The sequence below is a fragment of the Dysidea avara genome, chromosome 3 (genome assembly GCF_963678975.1).
Source record: "Dysidea avara chromosome 3, odDysAvar1.4, whole genome shotgun sequence".
NCBI classification, from domain to species: domain Eukaryota; kingdom Metazoa; phylum Porifera; class Demospongiae; order Dictyoceratida; family Dysideidae; genus Dysidea; species Dysidea avara.
Window position 1 is genome coordinate 40,718,134 of NC_089274.1, and position 6,245 is coordinate 40,724,378.

The 6,245-nt window shown below is 37.3% G+C and overlaps 1 long non-coding RNA gene across 2 annotated transcripts; it reads right to left on the reverse strand.

Annotated features, from left to right (window-relative positions):
- Nucleotides 1-296: 296 nt before the first annotated feature.
- Nucleotides 297-5,223, reverse strand: LOC136248278 (uncharacterized). 2 transcript variants are annotated; one of them, XR_010697746.1, is made up of 4 exons: nt 5,043-5,223; nt 839-1,010; nt 609-785; nt 297-553 (listed from the first exon to the last, which is right to left on the reverse strand). It is a non-coding gene; the product is annotated as an uncharacterized lncRNA (long non-coding RNA). The 2 variants fall into 2 exon arrangements; XR_010697745.1 differs by having other exon boundaries at nt 297-785.
- Between the last annotated feature and the right edge of the window lie 1,022 nt (nt 5,224-6,245).

The window sequence follows — 6,245 nt, forward strand, 5'->3', positions numbered from 1 at the left end:
TCTGTATTAGTAACTGCAACAATGAGATCAATTACACATAATGGAGTGCCATAAGAGGCATAGGTGATTTTGGTCATTACCACACTAATGGATTTACATTACTGTAAATGCTAATGTAGGTAAATGTTTTTTTATGCTATTGTTATTGATATCTTCGTATACCTAATACTACAGTATATACTACAGTAACTGCATCCTTGTAGGTACTTTCCCTTCCTTCCCACCTATGAGTTAGATCATCACAGTTCATACCAACTTGAAATATTTATTTTTATTTATAAAGCTTTTTGATGTAGGAGAGCCTGCATCAAAGGTCTGTGGGCAACTTGTGCCCACAGCCAGCGATACATTAATTAACTACATTACAATTACTTAATACTAAATTTACTTAACCATGTAAAGTAACTACATGTACAGTATGTACTTATTACTAGTTTGCAGATCAGTGTCAGTAATTAAAGGGGGAGAAAATTGGCAGAGACTGTTTGTCTTGAGTATTGGTGGCACGGACATAAGAGATGAAATGAACAGAATTGATCAGAGTTGAAGTTAACTGTAATATAGAAAGTGACAAGTGAAGAATGCATTCATCTAGTTTAGTTGCCAACCATTGCATCTCCCAAGTCTTCACTGACCCTAGCCAGTATGGCAGGGTCAATATAATGAGCGACTGCCTGTACCAATACAGCTGCTCTTTTCTTAGGATTACCACTTTTGAAGATGCCAGACCCAACAAACACTCCATTTACTAAGTTGCATCAGCAAGCCAACATCAGCAGGTGTGGCTGAAGGACAATTGTGTAGTATACGTTCATTTGTGAAAGTGCTTTCAACTTACCGAGTCTACCTGTAGCAAAGTTTACAACAGGAAGATGTCCCAACTCCCTTGTCTTCTTCAGCAGTTCCCAGTTTCTTAGCATACCTATACAGTTCAGCATTAGTCATGGACTGAGCCACTCTGATATCTTGTTGGATGGTACAAGAATGTTTGACTGCTTGCACATAATTACCTGTAACAACAGTAACAATCACTTTGTGATATAGGAGGGTCATTTGAGTATTGTAAAACACATAATACACTAAACTATACACTGCACACTGAAATTTTAATATTAAAACTATGTTGTGGAAAGACTTCCATATAGCTGACAAATTCCCTTTACTTTGAAAGTGTGTGACTATTTTATTAGGACAAAGCTCAAATAGGGACCATATACATTGAGACGAGAGAAACCTGTAGATATACCAGTGGACATTTAATCCCTACTTCAGTCTAGATTAAATGACCACTAGTATATCTGCAGGAGACCTCCCTTGTTTCACTACTTTCAATCCCTACTTGAGCTTAAAATTTCTAATTTTTCTTGTACTAGTTTGTATACTTTTTGTTAACATAATTATGCCAGTGAACCATCACATACTGCATCAAAAGAAGGAATGGGACTAGACTTAATGTTTTCATTTGAACATGCACCCCTACTATCATTTACCGTAAAAGTGAAATGGCTATTACACTTCATTTTCAGTTACAGTAGCTATATTCAGCTTGTTACACATTGTTACAAACAGACAAATTATGAGAAACGCCTTTGCAATCAATCTGGTTGTTATGGAGAAACAGACAATTTTCATTACAATGTAGGAAAGCCATTACATGCTACCATGAATCAACACCTTGTGCTGTTAGTGAAAAGAAATGGGACACAAAGGAAGGACAAAGGTAAGTCCATGATGCATAGTACTGTGGTATGCCAAAAGGCACTTCTTGGATGTCTAACAATGAAAATATCAAGCCCGTAGCCTTAGCTGTTATTGAATTACTGTATGCCTGTCTAAGCATTCAGGTAGTCAAAATTCATTATAATAGCAACCATTTCGAAGTGTTTCTTTGGCCACTCCGAAAACACTTTTGGGCTTGGTTATTGAGCCTCCATTCTCCACTTAAATTAAAACATTGTTGTTACTGCTATACAGAAATGAAGTATGAGGCAAATAGCCTAGATGATAATATGGCGCAAGGCAAAGTTGAGTGCTGTATTACTAATACAGATCAAATGCTGAGCATTTTCACATAAGCAAAACACAATTGAATGGCTGTAGATTCGAGGCTGCCAAGGTGGATTTTTTCTCCTTTCTGCAGCTTTCAAACATATATAATAAAACAGCTGTAGGACCAGGTGTCCTACAGACCTTCAGCAGTTGTGCTGTAAAGTCTTAATAAATAAATAAATAAACAAATATAATTCTTTTACCATAGAAATATACCTACTGTGTCAGTAGATATATCATCTATGTGTGTTTACCAGCATTAAAAATCAACCTTAATATGGGCACAGCTACATTATTTAGGAAGACATATACAGTATATAGGTTACAGATTATGGTAAGCCATGGTATAAGTGGTGATATAGGGACTCAAAGTCAAGATGTATATTTAAAATGTTTCTGAAAAGCATTGCAGATGAACTGAGAGCTGATATCTTTGAAAAGAATTTTGTGATAGAGTCATCATTTCAGATGAATGAGATAACATCTGCTACGGTCCAAGTTATGGAAGACACAATTATACGACTAGAATTTGTATTGTGTAATTACCTAATTGACCATGGTGTACATATACAAACACCATATGGCTAACAGGCATTGAAGTATGCAGCTATAAGGAATAACAGCTATAAGGAATAACAGCTAGGTAGCAACATAATGGACATGTACATAAATACATATTGTTTTATTATGATTAAAGTACCTGGTAAAGGCAGAGCCTGGCCTTATAAAGGCCTAAGATGTTTACATTAACTACATTGTTTTAGTATATACTGTATACTGCATGTAAGCAACTACAATTTAAAGAATATTCGTACGTTACACCTTCATACATGCTTACACAATGTGAAAATGTGCAATGGGAGTGCTGTATCAAATGCACGTGTGATCCTTTAATTTATTCATGAAAATGTTTTAGCAATTATTAACTCTTGGTTTTAGTTAAGTACACAAAACCCTCTAGCATGGCAGCTTACATATGGGCTGCACTGCTTGTACATCTACATGTGCTATTTAGTGTTCCATCCTTGTTGTAGTGTACAACTACCACACAATCCCTGAATTATATTGTAATCTTCACAAACTTTAGTTGACTTATCTGTCTATTGATAACTGAGTTCTAGTATTATATTGGTGCTGCACAGCTAACAGAAGTCATTTATATGCTAAAGAATTAATGAAGCAATTAAGTACACATGCAGAACTGGATAAATAAGCATGAAGGGTGATCACTACCTATGTGATTAGTATGCAATCACACACATTTTAGGGAATTATTGTACAAGTATATAACAGCCAAATTATAATTGTATGAGGCGAAGCAGAGTGTAATTTTTACTGCTATGAGTAGAATTATTACTAACTGCATGATTACCTACTAATCACATAGCAGCCACCCTTCTATGCAGTTCTGTGTACTCCTAACTGGTGTTGCATTCTTTGAGTACTTAAATGGCTTCTGGATGTGATGTGATATTACTAATCATTGTATTTAAAAGGCTTCTCATGTCAGCAAATCTTATTGACTACTCAAAATCATCATCACCTATTACACTTAAAGGCTTTGTTTTACAAATTATTTCTTTACCAACCAATTTGTTTAGTTATTAATCATACACTTTCTTGTTACACTTAAAAGACTTCTAACTAGGTTTGCAACCACAGCCACCTGGTTTCCTGAGATTGTTTTTGTAAAAACCCGTGTGTGTGTGTGTGTGTGTGTGTGTGTGTGTGTGTGTGTGTGTGTGTGTGTGTGTGTGTGTGTGTGTGTGTGTGTGTGTGTGTGTGTGTGTGTGTGTGTGGTGGGTGTTTAGGTGCATGCATATACCTATTAACCCATACCTATGTTTACCCATACACACCACATAAGCAAAACCAAAAGCAGCTAATGTGTAAGAAATAAAGGCTGTATTACACTTTTGTACAAGCAGGCATAGTGACTACATATAGGTTTTGTGAATAACCTGTTCGAATAGCTTATCCCTAGTAATGCATACTAAATAATTTCGAAGTATGAAATTACAAGAAGTTAATTCTGTATGTACTATTACAAAACAAAAACCTATTAGGCTATGACAAATTAATCTTGTGCTTCACAGATGCAGGGCTGGGGTTAGTGTTTAATACTGATACTCACAAAAACAAACACAAATCATGTAATCTCTTGAACATGTCAATATGGTTATAGACTCTTAATAAGTAGTCATAGATACAGTAGCAAAGGAGAGAGAAATGGAGTTTCTAACTTTATTCTAAAAGAACTTTGGCTCCTGCAACTATAAAGACCAAGATACTCTAATAGCAGGGCCACTTAGAGAAATTGAGAGGCCTAGGGCAAAGAGTTAAAGTGGAGCCCCAGGGGCAAGGAGGGTTCGACTCTGAATCACAACTTCAGCCAAGTGTAAGTCAGACCAAAAAAAAGTCATTACATGCTGACAAAGACAATAGCTACCCCTTACCAACTATAACTCCTTATGTATAACTACATACATAGCTTGCTACACTGCTTCTCTGAAGAATACTGTGACTGCTCTATTGGAGTATCTAGATCTTGACTGCTCTATTAGAGTATTTCGATCTTTTTAGCAGGTATTCAAGGGCCCTTGATGGAGCCCCCTGGGACCCCTTTCAGGCTGGGTCTGGGGCAAAATGCCCCCCTCCCCTGTTGGTGGCCCTGTCTAATAGAGCATACCTTAATAAAATATCGGTTGCACATGGAATGATTTACAGTTTACTTATTTTTCAACCTTCTGGGTCACCACTAGAGGGCAAAAAGTCCATGACACATATATATGAATAATTTAATATGGCTTAAGCTAATAGTATATGCTATCTTAGTAGGTTTCTCCCCTAAAATGAATGGCACCCACCAAAATGCTTCCATTATGACCATTGTAGATCAACAGAAAACACTTACAGAAGACTGAATAGTGATTTTAAAAACCCGATTTTTGATCTGCCTAAGGTGGAGGTTGTGACAATATAGTGGACTGTACCTGGTCACAGCACCAAAATGCTGCGGAACGTTCCTATCCTGGCCAGGTCCGACTCGGGATTGGCGGAGTGGAGGGGGATTCGAGCCACGTACAATCTGAACACCTCGTGTTGTACCCACAATCGAAAGTATATAACATACACGTGCAGTACAGACATGCGCACAATATAATAACTAAATAATTAGAGTTCTAAATAGAGGAGTTTTTGTTCGGTCGTCACGACACTGCCTGCCTGCCTGCCTGCCTGCCCGCCCACCCGGCTGCCTCATCTGTGGTATGTGCCCTTTCTGGTTACGACAAAATCTGTATTCTGCACTTTTCCTTTCTTTTCATCTTCAATTTCATGGTCGTCTTCTTCATGCAGGGCCGCCCTGAGAATTTAAGGGGCCCAGGGCAAAGAGTTAAAGTGGGGCCCCAGTGGCAAGGAGGTTTCCATTCTGAGTCACAACTTCACCCGAGCTGTAAGTTGAAGACCAAAAAAAAAAAGGTCATGACCTGCTAACAATGAGAAAACTACCCTCGCCAACCATATCTCCTTATATATAAGCTTACTACACTGCTCCTCTGAAGAATACTGTGACTGCTCTATTAGAGTATTTAGATCTGACTGCTCTATTAGAGTATTTAGATCTGACTGCTCTATTAGAGTATATCGATCTTTTAAACAGGTATTCAAGGCAAGGGCGGATTTAGGGGGGTGCTTGGGGTGCTGAAGCACCCCGCCTCCAAAATTTTACCATGAGCAAGCTAGGAAGCTTCTAGAAGTTGCAGTATAGATGCAATTGCATCTTATACGTATAATATGCATGGGCAATGAAAAGATAGAAAGAGAAGGGAGAATGGCTAATCTTTACTTAGAATTACTAAGAGGAGTTCAAATTATACTTTTGGTGTGAGACTTAACCTAAAAGCTGCTAAAAATTGAAATACTCTAATAGAACAGTCAACTACTCTAATAGAACATCCATCATAATGTTTTTTTTTAAGTTGCCAGTGTGTTTTCTTGACTTGTGCACTGCTATCATACTATTGCTCCAAACATCCTGCCATGCATATACTAATTACTTTCTGAGAACAACTTCTGCCAAATAGTTTAATATTATAGTGGGTATTTCAGTTGTTGCTACATTGATGCTTGAGTTAACATGCTTAAGTAAAACAGTTAATTTCATTATACAGCTAACAATCTCAGAACTGTTTGAT